At 40.9% G+C, this 17,164-nt stretch overlaps 2 long non-coding RNA genes across 8 annotated transcripts in view; one reads left to right on the top strand and one right to left on the bottom strand.

Moving 5' to 3' along the window:
* Positions 1-17,164, bottom strand: part of LOC309380349 — a 563,851-nt gene that overhangs the window by 94,073 nt on the left and 452,614 nt on the right. The gene's annotated exons all lie outside the window — the stretch shown is intronic.
* Positions 41-11,016, top strand: LOC309380371. Of its 2 annotated transcripts, none has more exons than XR_014172887.1 (3): positions 41-178; positions 7,227-7,345; positions 10,916-11,016. It is a non-coding gene; the product is annotated as an uncharacterized lncRNA (long non-coding RNA). The 2 variants fall into 2 exon arrangements; XR_014172888.1 differs by lacking the exon at positions 41-178 and adding an exon at positions 5,780-6,755.

The raw sequence follows: 17,164 nt of genomic DNA, 5'->3' as shown, positions 1-17,164 counted from the left end.
GGCAGACCAACACGGCTACCTATCTGTAAGTAAAACGAAAGAAACAGTAAAAGAAAGAAAAGTGTTGCTTGAAACTAGGCAAGGATTTTGAGTAGGTTGCATGAAAGACTGCCACATCTTTTGTTCCTCTTCTCCTTCTTGCCTTCTGTACCTGCAAGGGACAAAAGATGTTTAAGAGGTGAGTAGGCAAGGTGTTATAATGGATTTTTATTACTTGAGAACTAATACTTTCTGAGATTGTAGTGCCACTGCCAGCTTTTGGAGTACCCATTTTAGCTCTGGGATTAGATCAATATCATCCTTCTGGAGCCCAGTTTTGTGTATAATCTGCTTGTAAGAATGACCATTGGATATGGATAAATTTTGGACAAAAAAATTAGGGTCCCTGTGGCACAATTGCCTTTGTGTGTCCACCGACCCAAGTCACTTCCTTGCTCCGTGGTTAGAGATCATAAAAACACCCATGCAAAAATATGCTTTGCATCTCAGATTATAAACCATTTGGTGTTAATTAAATGATGAAGAAAAGATTTTGAATGGTCCTCTCCGTCAAATACTGAAACTAATATATATGTGACAGAAAATGCTAAAAAATGATGCAGCTTTTAGATGTGAGCAAACTGAGTACAGTAATACTGAAATGTCCCTCAGCACACATGCAGAAACTATTATATTCAGTGCTTTTTTCTTTAAAAAATGTTTAGGGGTACTCTTATTTTGACTCAAGAAAATCACCATTTTATAGTTCAAATTGGGGGAAATAAATACAGTAAATGGACAAAAGTACAAAGATTCACAAAATGTTTAGGGGTATGCGTACCACTGTGTCCCCCCCAGAAAAAAAGCACTGATTATATTTATAGACTACAGAATAGTTTCAGCTATAGGCAACCACCAATGACTCCTCAATTGGTACCAATGAATTCAATTTCAGTGAACTCAGTGGGGCTTGTTTCTGAGAAGGCACATATAAAAATGTGGACTGAGTACTAATGGAACAAAGGCGTGAAGTGGGTGTTAGGATATTTCCGTTCCACCTTAAAAGGGAGCAGGCTTTTGTGTGTCACAGAGTCTGCGTATTTCCTGTTCACAGGATGTTTATGTTTGCTATTGCTTTCGTTTTCTCTCTCTGCGCCAGAGCACGCTAGCAGGCAGTCATGTTTGTTCTTTGTTCTGACCAACGCTGAATAAACATTCTAAATGATACCCTCCTGAGTGCAACTTTTGCTGTGTGTGAATTCTGCTGATAGAGTGTGCATCAGCCCCGGAATGTGGCAATCTATTTCTGGAGCTCGTGTCGCTAATCGCTGATACTGTATCTACGGGAGATCGATGGACGTCCGGAGTCCGACATGGAGGCAGTGGTGGCCTTTGTCTCCCCGGCAGTATCCCAACAGTGGGTGGGGATTTGTTTTTGGGTTTTTTTTACCCTGATCTCTAGTCAAAAAGGCTTCCAGAGCAGCTTACCAAAATCAGTAATAAGCCAGCCTTACAACTTAATAGACACAACACATAAGGAAAAAAGGCCATGAGAGAGGAGGGGGCGGGAAGCAAGCTCAGAAACCACTTCCTAAAGCTAGAAGTAGTTATAACTGTCAGCTGGAAAAAACCAGTGCAGGTAGCTGGATGGAATGGCGGCTGCTAATACTGAGAGTGCCAAAGGCAGCCATAGGAAATGGAACAGCCCTGCTCTGAAACCTGATGGAATGGTTGATGACAGCTGGGCAGAGCCAAAAGCAACTGGTCTAATGGCTGTAGGTTACGTATACCAAATATCTGAACCAGCCTTATAAGGGAATCTGAAGTTCTAGATTCATAACATTGAATCATAATCATATGATCTGTGCCTCTAAAAGTACAATTTCAACACATTAGGATGAAAGTGCTGTAAAAAGCAATGGTTATCCTGTTCTTAGTTTTAGAAGTAGCAGAAGCAAAAGATTGTTTTTAAAAAGTGTGCCAGTCCATTAAAAGGGGGGAGGGGGAATAATACAAATAAATAAAACTTCAGTGCTTGGTTTAATAGCACAGTTTTAATGTATGAATCAGAAAGATGCACCACTGAAAATTGAACTGGAAACTGAAATGTGCTAGTTAATTATGAACGGCTGAATTGCTTGTTGTGCAAATTGTCCACAGGCAGGAGAATTAGAAATGCAGTGTTAATTTTACAAGTATTGTAATCTCATTTTCATAACTAGCTGTAAAAGTTATTAATCAATTGCTCTGACCAATCATGTGTAAAAGTTCGTAGTCTATGAAGATGTTTTATTTTGCCATTAAGCATTACATGTGCTGGAATATTTGGCTGGAATTATAGAATACTGGAACTGGAAAGCAAACTTGGGAGATAATGAAAATGATCCAATTACTTATGCCTTTAAAATGTGCTACCTGAGTTATTTCAATAACTGACAGCCAATGAGGGTTTTGCTTAGCTATTTCCTAAAAAGTGTACAGAAACTACTAGACTTCTAGTTTAGCGCCTGTCCCACCCCACCCCCACACATCTAAAAAGAAAAGGGTATCGTGTAGCACTATGAGAGCAGGCTCAGCAGTACTTGGAAACACTGAAGGAGCAAATTCAGCTGTCTGCACCTATTAAAATGCAAGTTCTATAGAAACATGGCCATAAATAATCCTGCACACTTTACCCATGTGAGCAAATGTAGTTGGGTTAAAATAATCCAGAATCAAAACACAGTGTACTTACCTTGAATTACCAGGGCCAGCACAACAAGGGGGCAGACGGGGGCAACCAGCTCAGGTGGCATTTGCTGAGGGGTGACAACAGCACTGCTTCCTTGGCTGTTCCCCTCTGTTGGAGGGCAGAAGTAGGTGTGTCAGATGGCCTGCCTTACACCCCGTAAACTAGCCAGCAGCCCTCATGGGTGCTGGGGGGTGGTATTATCCTGTTGCTAGCAATGACGTTTCAGTAATCTCTGAGGCCAGTCACTTCCTGAACAATGGAAGGGAGGTACCATATTGTATTTTTTCTCAGACAGCAAAATATCTTGGGCCACCTCTGCTAATTAAAAGGTAGGGGGTGCAACTGGAGTCTATGTTGAGGCTCAGGAAGAAAGCCCCCTTGGCACTTCCAGGCTCCCTGTTCCCTCTCTGTACATTTGTGCTTGTTCCCTCCTCGCTCCTTTTTGTCTCTTAGCTCTGTACAGAAGAACCACTTTGAGATCACTTGGAAATGATAACTGTATATAAATACTACTAAATAAAATAAGGTGTTGGTGTCGCAACAAACAGCAGCACATCTTTTCCCTTCCAAATTAAAGTTCTCATTTTAACATTCTGGGGCTAGCTTGTATGTATTCCCCTGGTATATATTAGGAGTGAACAAACTGACATGTAAGCTGTGCAGAAGAACTAGGCTGTCTTATCCGGAATGGCTTCCCCTCTCTTGCCTCTGAAGAGCCATGCTCTCCGGAAAGTGGTTCTTGTTTATTTTCCCTGTAGCCTTCATTACAATGGGGTTCATGTGTACCTGTGTCCTCTCTGGTGCTGTAGTTGTTGCCATGGTTATGTCCTCAACTTGCTTTCTCAACAGGGATCTCCCCTTGCCCGCTCACCTGCGTAATGTATTAAGCACATATAAGATGGGAGGGTGTGTGTGTGTGTGTGTGTTGAAGAGACTTTAGAGGAAGAAGAGGAAATGCACCAAGGAAGCTGGACTTAAGTGTTCCCCACTTCTTCGAGTGGTAAGAGGTCCACGTGCAGGGCTATGTATTCAGACTCCATAGGATAAGACACAGAAAACTGGAGACTTAAGGTGATTTTTTGTAACCTATCTGCAAATATAACCTATTGGAATCAAGGAGATGCCTAAAAACAGGCAGCAAAACCACTGATCCTCCATCAGGATCCCAGACTATAGAAAGGCTGCTTTCCATCTAGATAACCTCAACTGAAACCTCTTAGCTCTTCCTGCCTCAGTCTGCAGCCAAATTTAAGCTGCCACCACTTTTAGCTTTATCTCTGACCTTCTCTCAGTTCTGATGGGTGTCACGTTCAACAGGATGGAGTGAGATTTGTGATCACCGGGGTTCACTAAAGTGATTTTGCTGTATCTTTCATCGCTCACCAGATTTCTCAGTCAAAACCATCAGAAAGGTCCATTCATGCTAATCAAGACAACCCAATTCTCATTATGTAGCTTCAGCCACGTATCCACAGAGTATATGTGGAATGAAAGGATTGACAGGTCGTTTAGTTGACAGCTTTCTCAGTTTACATAAATTACCACCAAATTTTACTGTAAAACTGGAGGCATGCGGCTGGATCAAGATTCTTTCCACCACCAGAAGGCTTTTGATCCATTTGAGGAATCCCACTGATGGAGGTGGGGAGACGATTTTTGCCAATTCTGCCTGCCCCTCCCACATTGCTCTGGAGGGCCAACATTGGGGGCTGCAGTGGGAAGGGGAATTGACAAAAGCAGTCTTCCATCCCTTAGCTGGTGTTGAACTCGTCCAGGGGATTCTAACACATGATTATTTGGTTTATGTAATTTCCTAAAATTATATTGTGATAATTGTTCTATATTTAGCAGACTCATGACTTCAGGTTTCTGTTATGCATCTGTTACCTGAACTTTGCTTTTTACTCTCTCTTCAGATTCATCTTCTGTTAATTGCATTAGGCTGGTTTGAATATAACCTTGAATATTTAAAACTGAAATGAACAATTCAGATTCTACCCAAGGAATTTTAAAATGGGTTCAATAGCTTGAGGATTTATAGGCAAACTTTGGAAAGCACAGTTTTATAAAACTTCAGAGTCTCATCTCATTGCGACTCAGATATGTGTAACTGACTTGTTACATTGAACTCGTTTAGTTCATGATTCACATATGTTGACAATATGAGGGTTTATCTGATAACTACACATGGATTTCAAAATACAAAATTTGTCGAAGTCTGAACCAAACTAGAAAGAGACGGAGATCCATAATCAGATCCCTCTTCCCTTTACATTTCTTTAAAAATCAGCCACATGTGAGAAGCAAAATTGTATTGGGATCATTAAACGAGGGGAGAGAGTTATCCTTTCCCCCCAATATTTGATGTAAATTCACCCCATTCAAGCTGCCATTTGCTGCTTTGGAGCAGTTATAGATACAGTCATATGTTTTCCATACAAGGACAACTAGAAGGTTGAGAGAAGGAACAATTGGATCATCAAAATGGTATGATGTGAAAGGTTAATCCTCCCTCTACAGCACCACAATCCTGGTGCACTTTGGTCTTGCTGTTGGTGGTTTTTGAAGAAATGCAAAGAGACCAAAGATCTGATCATTTCTACCATCTCATCTAGTTAGGCCCTCAGATTGACTGATGATTGGGAAGGTAGCCCACAATGTTCTGATCTAATTATTTGTCTGCTACTAGTGCTGGGTGTGAAGGCATCTTGCTTGGATATATCACTTTAACAAGCCATCCATACCTGCATATTTTGAACTTAAATAGTAAGTTGCCATTCATAAAGGTTCTCTCCCAACTTATTTCAAAGACAGAGGAAAGGGTGTAATAGATCAGAATACAGTGGTACCTCCGGTTGCGGACAGGATCTGTTCCGGAGCTCTGGTCGGATCCCGAGGTTTTCGCTACTGGAGGTGCCTGTTCTGCATGTGCGCGCGGCACGATAGAGTGCTTCTGTGCATCGTGCAGAGAAACCTGGAAAAATGCTTCCGGGTTTTTCTGCATTTGCATCCTGAAGTTTACGTAACCAGAGGGTTACATAATATGAGGTACTACTGTATCTGTTTTTTCTCACCTGTAAGGGATAGGTTAGGTTGGATACGTCTACTCAAGTCCCACTGAATTCAGTGGGGCTCACTCCCAGGTAAGAGGGGTTAGGATTCCAACCTATATAGTTAGGGAAGGAAACATTTTGATCTTCTAAATCCAAGCCATCAGTTTTCTTAGATCTAATGATTTATCAAGTGAAACAATGAAAAGCAGCATACACAGAAATGTTACCTTTTTCCAGAAGAAGAGATCTGCAACCTGCTGAGAACTGGCAAGAATGTTTGGACCAATGCACTTTTTCTATTGCAGGAATAGACTCACAGCTGCCTCTTTCAAGGGACCATCCATATTTCCCATAAGAAATACATTATAACCAAACCATTTATAGTGCCCTTGAAAGAGGCAGCTGCGAGTCTATTCCTGCAAAAGAAAAAGTGCATTGGCAGGCAAGCACTGAAAGATGTGAAATGATACCAAACCTTTTCCTCAGGCTTGTTTGAGAACATTTGCATGAAACTGTTTTGGTTTTTTAAGCATCTCTCTGTGTTGTCTTCTAAATTAATTTGAATCTCAGGACTACAAGAAAACATTTTTTTTTTGTAAATATAAATATAGGGGAGGAAGGAGAAATATTTGGTGTCTTGGGGTGTTTCCAGACAATCTATTTTCAGGTGGGATTCAGTCATATGCCGGCAAATTCAGGTAGCACATTCAAAGCTGATTTGGAATTCTTGTGCAACAAATATGTTTTCCCCAAAGATCAGTCTTTTTGCAATAAGGAAAGTGGGGAAGCATTTGCTTGGGTGCAGTGTCATCTAGGCACCCCAGAATCAATCACAGCAAGTGTCCATTAAGTAGCCATTGTTGTCTTACCTCCCTGAAAACAAATCAGGATACATGCTCAATAAACAGGTTGTTGTCTGGGAGCACCCTTTGTGAAAGACTGGACTATCCTTCATTGGTGGAATTGATGAAAAGATCTACATTTTGGAAACAGTAAGTTACATGTACTAATATTCTTCTTCCAACTGCGGTGGGATCTGGGGCCGCCAAGTATATCACCAATTATCATTGTCTGGGGGGGGGGGGGAATGCATGCCATCTAAAAACCACTGACCTATGCAGTTTGTTTAGTTAGCAAGACAGAAAGCATTACAATTTCTGTAATTGGTTCTGATGAGTTTCTGAATATTTTGCTGACTAATATGTTTGTCTTTAGTTTTTGCATGAATTACTTTCAATGGTATTTCCTTTCTGGGCAAGAATTAAATGAGGCTTTGCATCTCATGGAGGCAGTTTAAACAATACACTACAATTAATATCAATAAATTTGGAAAAATGTATGCAGGGCAACTAACTTTATTCTTCCTAAATTTTGTTGCTTACCTAAGATATTTCAGTTCTCACACTGAAATGGTTGGAGTTAATTTAATCCAGATTGCTGAACCATGATATCATATCTTGCAGGTTCTCAAAGTGTGATATACATATTCTTTTCACTCCAAGAATTATTGCTGTATTAAGAACATAAGAAGAACTGGCTGCAGTCAGGGCTTCAGGATCATAACGAGAAGTTTGGGTTATTGGTTTGTTTTGCTTTTGTTTTATTATGTATTTTGCATTTTCATTTCATGTTGTAATAGAAATAATAAGCCAGAGGGAAGCAAGGAAAGTGTTCCAACAAGTTTTCCCTCCCCACCTACCAACTTTTTAAAGATGAGATGTGGTGTGCTCACTCACAAGACTCTATTCTCTTATGGGGACATCAGCATTGCTAGCACATTCTCCATCAGTGCTGTGATCTGGCCAGGTCGGGCCCAATATATTTTGGCACCTGAGGCGAACTGCAAAATGACGCCCCACCACCAGGTTTTGCCAAGAGGCCACTGCAGAGGCAGCATTGGGGAGATGTTGAGGAGGCAGCAGATTCGACTTTCAAGCGCACCATTGCTGTCACTGGCACTGTGGCAGCAGCAGCAGTGGGCAAAACATTCATTGGAGTCCAGATTTGCTGCTCCTCTAGATCCTGCCGCCCGAGGCAGTTGCCTCACCTTGCTTTATGGATGGGCTGGCTCTGGTGTGCTAGGTGTCAATGCTGCATCCTCTTGTCCCAGCATTGATTCAGTTGTCTCTGTCCCCTGCTTGGCTGAACAAAGCCATCCCCAGCACCCACTGAAGCTTTCTCCCCCACAGGAAGGTCAGAGGGGGAAAGCCAGCATCTCTGGTTCCCCTTTCCAAAGTGTCTGAATTCATGGTAGAAAGGGGAGCTCCTTCCTCCTCCAACCCAGGTTCCCCCAGTCCAGTCAGCCCATTTTCCTAGAGCAGCCAATCAATATTGCCAAAATTGAGGGACTCGTTGGGGGATCTGTCTGGAACAGTAGGAGATACTGCATAAGGAGCTGCAGTTGGAAAGGGGAAGGGGTGGAAATGGGGTGTCTCACCATTTGTTCTAGCAGAAGTGTTTCTGGTAATGCTAAACTACCATTGGGTACAACCTCTGCAAAACACCCCTTCTGTGATTGAAAGATGAATTCCACATGTGGAAGGACATCTTTGGGGTTAACCCACTGTGTGGTTTTACAAAATTATAATTTCGCTGCTATGGATATGCTACACACATCCACACAAAACTACATGCATGTATACATACACACACACACAACCCCAATGCATTTTAAATAATCAAAATACAGCTTCAGAGCACTACAGTAAATAGTTAGCAGTTGCAACACTGTCTTTGATCTATATGTGGCAGTATTTATTTGTTGTATCTGTTGGCGTTTTTCCTCCTTTGCTTGATATTTCTGAAATCCTGTGTGTCGGAGCTTCGTTTTCAATCACACTGTATGCAAATACGCCATAGTACCATGCAAGGGAGAACCACAGCTTGCAAAATAATTGCCAGCATTTTCCAGCAATTCCATCCTTACACATGGAACAGCCTTTTGAGAAATTACATCTATAAATAAATCCTTGCAATTGCAAGAGAGAGATTCTACAACGGCACTTTCCCCCCACCCCCTGGTTCTTGTGTGGAGATACGTTAGCAACAAATTAAAATGGGAAAAGTGTTGTTTCATACAGTGTGCTCCTTCAAGACATTTAAGATGGCTAGATAAAAATTTGCAACCTGACTTCTTTTATCATGCAGTGGTAGTTTTGAACACATGAACTGCAGCTGTCTTATGGAATAATAGGGCATTTGGTCCATCTGGGTGTATCTTATCTTCTCAGATTGGCGGTGGCTTTTCTGGGTCTCAGGCAAAGGTCTTCTGAGTCCAGCTATGTGAGATATTTTAACTAGTGAGGGTGCGGACTGGATCTAGAAACTGTATCCGATAAGTGTGTGTTCTACCACTGAGCTGTGGGTCTTTCCCCGAGCAACATATGTTGCAATAAAGGGAGATGAGCGCCGCAACCCCAGAGTCGGCCACAACTGGACCTAATGGTCAGGAGTCCCTTTACCTTTACATATATTTACTCTATCGGTCCTTTCCAGATATGAACCAATCCCAGCCAGAGAATATCTTGTGCAACATATGCATGTACTGCTCCATGAAACAACCTTTCTTCACCAGGGGGTGGGATCCAGTGTATCATTTTCCCCAAACAGCCAATCAGCATCACCAGAGTTGACACACCTAGTCAGCAGAACCATCAAGCAAATATCTACGCCAGGGGGTCAGCAACCTTTTTCAGCCGTGGGCTGGTCCACCGCCCCTCAGACCTTGTGGTGGGGTGGGTCAGACTATATTTTTTTTGGGGGGGGATGAATGAATTCCTATTCCCCACAAATAACCCAGAGATGCATTTTAAATAAAAGGACACATTCTACTCACGTAAAAACACGCTGATTCCTAGACCATCCGTGGGCCAGATTGAGAAGGCAATTGGGCTGCATCCGGCCCCTGGGCCTTAGTTTGGTGACCCCTGATCTATGTCCTTTGACACACGGGTGACTAAGCCTAAGACCTGGGATTCATATGATTGATTGCTAGATAGATAGACAGATAAAAAAATGGGAAAGGTCTGTCTATTCATCCTTCCTATTTCTTAACAATATTTTTTAATAATATATTAGGTGCAAATCAGTAAAGATTCCTATCGCTCTCAAATGAGTATATAAGTTATGGGATATCAAGAGGTCCCTCAGTGTTTCCCAATTTGACTGTGATACTAGTGCCAGTCAAATGGGGCATTGTTCGAGAGAGATACAGAACAGAGAGATTCATCCTAGATCTGTCATGGTTCTGCAAACCAATATGGCAGGTTTCAAATGGGAACAGGAAGTGAGGACTGCATGTTACTTGTCTCTCTTCACCTTCCCATCACAACCGTTATGTGAAATACAGCCAGCATGGCAAAACTAATAAGCTATGTTTGACTAAATGAAGAAGATGGAAAATAAATTATTTTCAGGAAAAAGGGCATTTATTTATCACTTTTTGGAGCAGCAAATAGGGAATGACTGTTGAATTGGATAATAGCTTTCATTAACTCATACTGAATATAATGCCAAAAAAAAAGATAGCATCAGTCTTTATTTTGCAATGTGAAATACTTTAGTTGTGGAAATGCTTTATTTACTATTATTACTATTATTATTACTATTTTTTCACTACCACCAGTACTATTGTTTGCCTTCCACATATGTCCCAAGGTTATATGCAAGATATTATGAAAACAGATTTTAAAAAGAGTTACAAAAATAATAGAAGATGCTTGGAAAAATGATATAAAATAAACACCCATGACATCATCATCATCATCATCATCGTTGTTGTTGTTGTTATTATTATTATTATTATCATAATTTATTAATACAATTTCAGTTATAAGAAATAAAGTGAAGAAAGAGAAAAGAAAGAAAGAAAGAGGGGGAACCTAAAAAGTACAATAAAAATTACATTAAGAGAAAAAAGATCTATTATGTAATACATTATAGTCCATTATACTTCTATACATTATTATATAAGTAATATTGTTGTCCTAATACACATAGGATTATTAGTAACCTACTATATTCTGTATAAACTCATTCCAATGTCAATATATCCAATCAAAGTCTGTGTTTATAAGCAATCCGTTCATATGTTGCAAATTTTGTCATGTTGTCTATCCATTGATTAAAGGGGATCATATCTTTATTCTTCCAGATCATCAATACCAGTCTGTTGGTCACAGTTAGGATGCATAGAATCCACTTTCGTTGTCCAGTTGTCACTTCCCTGCAATAGGTATATAATTCAAAATACTATTTTCCTCTGAAATTGTTAACGTTTTTCTGCACAGTCACATTTATGCAGTCCGGCACTTTCTCCCATATGTTTCGAAGGTGTGTTGTGAACTTGTCATATTATACTATGTCATACTATGTTATATGTTAAATTAGTGTACTAATTTTTACATTTTTTATAAAAAAGCAAAGCTTTTGTTTGTACAGTTTTGAAATATTTATAAATTATGCAAATTCTTTAGTAAATTTGAGAACACTGGGTTGTAGTCAACTATCCTTTGCTCAGAGTCAAGCCATTGACATTAATGGACATAAGTTAGTCATGGTGATTGATTTCAAAGGGCCCCACTCTAAGTAAACATTTGTTGACTACAACCAGGTGTGCCAATTCTAGGGGGCTGAGGTGTCTTTGGCCCCCTCAATATTTGTTGGAAGGAGGCCAGGACCCTTCAATGTTGACAGGGTCAAGAAAGCTTGACCTCCTTCAAACGTTGCAATATTGTGTGCCAGATCACCTTAAATCTGGGGGCAACTTGGCACCTCTGACTACAACCCTGTTGTCCACTATTATCTCATCAACACAGAGAAACTACTTTGGCTCCTGTGGAGGACAGAGAAATCTGTGACATGCCATTGAAGACCCAATCCAGCCCTGATCATCTTCAGAAGCATGGTCATCCTGGTTTGTTTGACTTTGACTGGCTTCATTCAGTACTACAGAGTGTTGGCTTTCATGCTATATATTAAATGCTATTCAGATTTTTTTTTAAGAAGTCTAACCTTAGAAGGAGAGCAGGTTAAAAATAAATGTTTTAAAAATACAAACATGTAAATAAATAGATAACTGCAAATAGCTGCATTCAGGAATATACTGAAGTATTTAATTAAGGGTCTGTGCAGAATCCAGAAATTGCAAGATTTCTAGTGCTTGACTTAACAAGAAATTGCTGGGGTGGGGGGAGGATATAGCTAAAGGACACTTCTTGTTTCCTTGTGTCTAATCACAATGCAGCATACATGGAAGCCTTTTGCAAAATAATAATGCTGTGTGTGTCTGTGAGCTTCACAGGGCTGCCCAGTCGACTCCAAGGTACAGAGCTCATGCAAATGAATGTTGCACTCTCAAGTCTTTCTTTTCCTCCCCTATCTCCTCCTCCTATCATTCTCTGAAAAGAGAGGGGGGAGCACAGAGAGAGAGAGAGAAAACAGCCCTTCTTTGTGTCTGTGCGGAAGGGTTTACCTTTACCCAAATCACTCCAGCTAAAAGAGGGTTGTGTGTGTATTGAATGACACCTTGCGCAGTGTTTCTGCCAAAAAAGAAAATTACCTCTTCTTTAACACCCCCAACCTCTGGCATCAAATGGCATCAAAGCCATTTTTGTTGTTATTGTTGTTTATTTTATCAAGTTCTTAGGCTCTCAATTCAGACAGTCTAATCTCCTAGATTGGCATGTGTTTAGCAATAATAACACTGTTGCATGTGCATCTCTCTCTCTCTCTCTCTCTCTCTCTCTCTCTCTCTCTCTCTCTCTCTCTCACACACACACACACTTTACAATCTGTAAAACCTTATTGTATCACTGGGTGCCTATACATCTTTCTTAAATATAGGACCATATATTAAAATTTCTTCATTCCACTCTCTCTGTCTCTCTCGCTCTTTCTTTAAAAAATAAAAAAGAAGTAGGTTAAGGATGGCATCTCTGTTAACATACAGTTTAAGCAGGGTATTTCCCCCCATCATTATTTCACCTACTAATACCGCCTTACCATACACTTCCGCCTTTGTTAATTTACATAAACATGCATAGGCGATGAATAATGCATCAGACTTACTTGAAATGCAGGGTTTCCAGCTTCCACAGTGCAGAAGTATACACAACAATTTGATTGGCTCTGCTCTGTTTTCATTACCGGCAATTTCTTGGAACACAAAGGAGGTGGGGGGGGGGGAGGAAGCTGACATGAACGGACAGTATTTATTTCGTGAGAAATATCTGTTGCCTTTTCAAGGCAATTGTGTTGCAAAGTTTTTGTCTTGTGACTGTTGTTCTCTCTCTCTTTCCCCCTTGAAAGAATGCATTTAAAGGCCTGCAATTGCTCTTTTGTAAATTCTAGTCAGTCAGATCTCTGGTGTGTGGTGTGGTGTGTGTGCGGTTTTTTTAAAGCTTGCTACTGGATTTGTTCCCTATTTGCATAAACGTGAGCACAAGCTATAAATAAATAAAGAACCATCAGATTTCTTAAGGCTTCTCAATTAAACTGAAAGCAGCAGGGCAATACTGGGAAGAACTGGGAGAAATGATACAATATTTCAACTTTCAGAATATCGAAAGAAAGTTGCGGGGACAAGTTTAAAAATATTTCCTCCTAAAGGGTTTTTTCTATGTTTGCCTTCCAAGTGCCAACCCAGTTATTATTATTATTGCAAGTTGGTAGTTAATATGGGACACAATTGTAAGGTCGGAATTGTGTGTAGATCTCTTGTAATAAAAACTTGTCACCCATCAAACTGAATTCCACTTCACCAATGGCTCAACTTTTGTTTACAAAAAGAAGAAATTTGGCATGCAGCTGGAAGCCACAGGATGACTTTATTGTAGCATATCATAATAATGTTAACCAGGTGCTACATGCATAGACCTGCATGCATGGAGGTCTGCATTATGTGGTTAAGGGCTATTACTCTGTGGTAGAGAATTTGCTCTTCATACAGACGGTCCCAGGTTCAATCCATGAAATCCCCAAGTAGGGCTGGGAGAGAGGCCCAGTCCAAAACTCTGCCAGTCAGTGTAGGCGACCTTGAGCGAAATAGCCCACTGGTCCCATTCTGCAATGTGCTTCTCATTGTAGCTCAGGCTGTGTTACACACTATACCCTTAAAGCACATTCAGAGGACATGCTTTCCCTCAAAGAATTCTGGGCACTCACACAGTTTACCCCTCACACAGTTAAAATTCCCAACAGCCCATAACCTATTACAGTGCCCAGAATTCTACAGGAGAGGAAATATGCTTTGAAACTGCTTTAAAGGCATAGTATGTATCCAGCCTCATTAAAGGGAAGGAGAAAGACCATGCAAATTACTGGAAGCCTATGCTAAAAGAGAGTACTTAAAAGTATTATGCTACTATCAGTTAGGCTAACATTTACAAATAGCTGCCCCACAACTGTCTAATAAAAATTTGGCTCTATCGTGCACCGATGTTATGGAGGCACTACCTATCCAAACTGAACAGAGATGTCCCTTTCTGCTTTGCTCTTCACCCACTCATGGGTGCCTTTTGCTGAAATATTGTGAAAAGTCATCAGTCCAGAGAAGCGGACACGGAGCAATGGATCCAAACTACAAGAAGGAAGATTCCACCTAAACATTAGGAAGAACTTCCTGACAGTAAGAGCTGTTCGACAGTGGAATTTGCTGCCAAGGAGTGTGGTGGAGTCTCCTTTGGAGGTCTTTAAGCGGAGGCTTGACAACCATATGTCAGGAGTGCTCTGATGGTGTTTCCTGCTTGGCAGGGGGTTGGAATCGATGGCCCTTGTGGTCTCTTCCAACTCTATGATTCTATGATTCTATGATTCTATGATATAATGGGCTACTGGAGAGAGGGTGAAGAACATCAGTTGAATGTGTCTGCAGATGACTTTGATCATAATCCTGGAGGAGGCAGAGTTAGCCACACAGTGTCTTAAACTAGAGCTGGAACACTTCGTTCAAGGAGTGGGTTTGAAGACTAACTTTGATAATTCTAGCATAATGTTCTACAACCCTAGTCCCAGACTCCAACTGAAGAGCTGTAAAAAAAATTGGATCTCACCATGATAGGAAGGCATTAGATATCATGGGGACTGATTTCCTAGAAAGCCATCTCATTTATTTAAATTGAATTTCTGTCCTTTGATTAAAAAGCATGAAGAAAGATATAACATGGCCTGAAACTGAATATTTCAATGAATGCTAGAATGGCAGCCATGCAAAGGAAGATAGTTCTGAGGTTTCTATTGCTGCTTTAGGTCCTCCCCATCTTAATCCATGCAGAATTTTTGAAAAGATGGCAATGTAGAATAAATATTTTTGTTTTTCAAGAGAAAACCATGATATTGGCAATGAAAATGTACTAAAGTCCACCAGATAGAGGAGTATGGGGGTTCCTGAATATATCATTGTGTTATGACGCATTTCAGGGCAGACCATTGAGCTTTATGATTCTTAGAGCAAAGGAAAACCGGCTAGTGCTAGAATATCACATGCTGGGTCAAGGACCCCTTTGGGTTCTTCCTTTTAAAATATGGGCACACACATTCCTTAAATGTAGAACTGCATGCAACACAATCGTTGATGGGGATTGAGCAAACCCTACTGAACTTGGGACTACATGGTAAAGGAATAGTATCTTAACTTATATAGCAATTATTAGAGATACACTCCAGACCACTTCTGTGGTTGAAACAAGTTTCGGAACAGGATCTGGGGGTTGATATTGATGAGGATTTGTGAAAAAAACATGTGGACAAAAAACCCCAATCAAGTTGGTCTCAACAAATTTGAAGGAAACCACATTTAAAAAACACCACCTGCGTATTATACAAGGGCCCTGAACAGCTCTCTCATATGTTTCCAGCAGTTGATCCAAATTGTTTGTGAGGTTGTAAAGTAAAAGACATGTATCCTCATCTTTGGTAGCAGTGCCATAAGGTGAAAAGATTCTACCTTACCTGTTCACCAGGAGCTTTGTTTATTAGACCAATAATCAATAATTACAAGAACATTTGCCAACAGCCACAGTAGAAATTTGGAGAGCATCAATCTCTGGCTGGTGTCAACCATATTACATCTTCTTTCCCCCCAAAATGTATGCATACTTGCCTATGGTGCCCCAAACAAAGATGTTTTGTTCCTTGTTTTGTTTGCTACATCCAATAAAATATTAAAAAGAGCCAAGCCACACTCCCTTGCTTTCAGTATTTTAAACATGAGACAGGCAAATGGTTGGCTTGCTGCAAGTGACATTTTATAAGATCCCTCTTAGTTTGCAGCTGCTTGGGGATTCTCTATGTGTTCCCCAAACCTGTGTATCAGAACCTCAGTGCCAGCTTCAATTGCGGGGAAGGGGGTACTTCAAGAAAGTGGGGATTTGTAGCTGCCAAACTCTCATCTGGAAAATCAGCTGGGGAGATGAGCGGAGGCAGAGTGACAGAGCGGAGGCAGGCAAATGGTAACTTCTCTGCTCTAGATTCCATATGCAGGCACACCAAAGCAATTTGCCTTTTTCAAAAGTGGCTGTGGGTCATGATGACAAACATATTTTGAGTGTGGGGTACACCATTCGTTTGTGTGTTCTGTTTTCAGTGCCTACCTATGCTGTCCAGCCAGGTGACAGAACAGGAGGGCAGAGTTGGGGAGGGGACCTTCTCCCCACTGGCTCTTTCATTCTTTGTATGGGAACTAAGAAGGCAGGCTGTAATTTCATGTTTAGTAAACAACACTCCAGAATCCCATGAAGCTGAAAGCACTTCACAAAAATGAGGCATCATTCACGTGGGAGGGTAGGAATAACTTGGTGCACAAGGAAATGGTAAAGCTTAGAACAGTGCTGTGCATTCTTACATTTGAGTTCAAAAGCTCATCAGGAGACCAGCCCCAGAAAGAGGATTTCCACCCAAACACGAATATTTGATGTACCATATTCTGTATTTGCTTATGACTGTTGCCTGGGAACCCTTCCTTAATCTCCTCCTCACTCTGCTGGCACTTGTTTTGACCAAGCTGGAGATAATTTATTCACATTCTGTGCCTGCACAGCTTCACACGCCACAGCAATGCTCATCTCTGAATTTATGGACTTATTGTCTTCCCCTCGAAGGCCCCGCCTACTGTGACCAGGGCAGGTTCTAATCATATGATAAAAAACAGAGATCTGCAGCTCCCCCCATGTTATTACAGAGCCTGCTCATTTGCAGAAAGCATCCACGGTGCTAGCCACTGATGTAAGAAAAGGGGGCTTATTACCAAGAAGCGAGTGGAGATTTTACATATTTTAAAACCAGCAAGTGATCTGCAACAAAAAAAGGGGGGGAATCAAGGAGTGAGCCCCTCTCTCGCTCTCTTTTCTTTAAAGAAGTTTTACAGTAGCTCTGGGCCACACTGAAAATCTCAGCAGATAAATCT

This window comes from Podarcis melisellensis (genome assembly GCF_964234715.1).
Source record: "Podarcis melisellensis genome assembly, chromosome: 11".
NCBI lineage: Eukaryota > Metazoa > Chordata > Lepidosauria > Squamata > Lacertidae > Podarcis > Podarcis melisellensis.
This window is presented reverse-complemented; position numbering and strand designations above follow the sequence as displayed.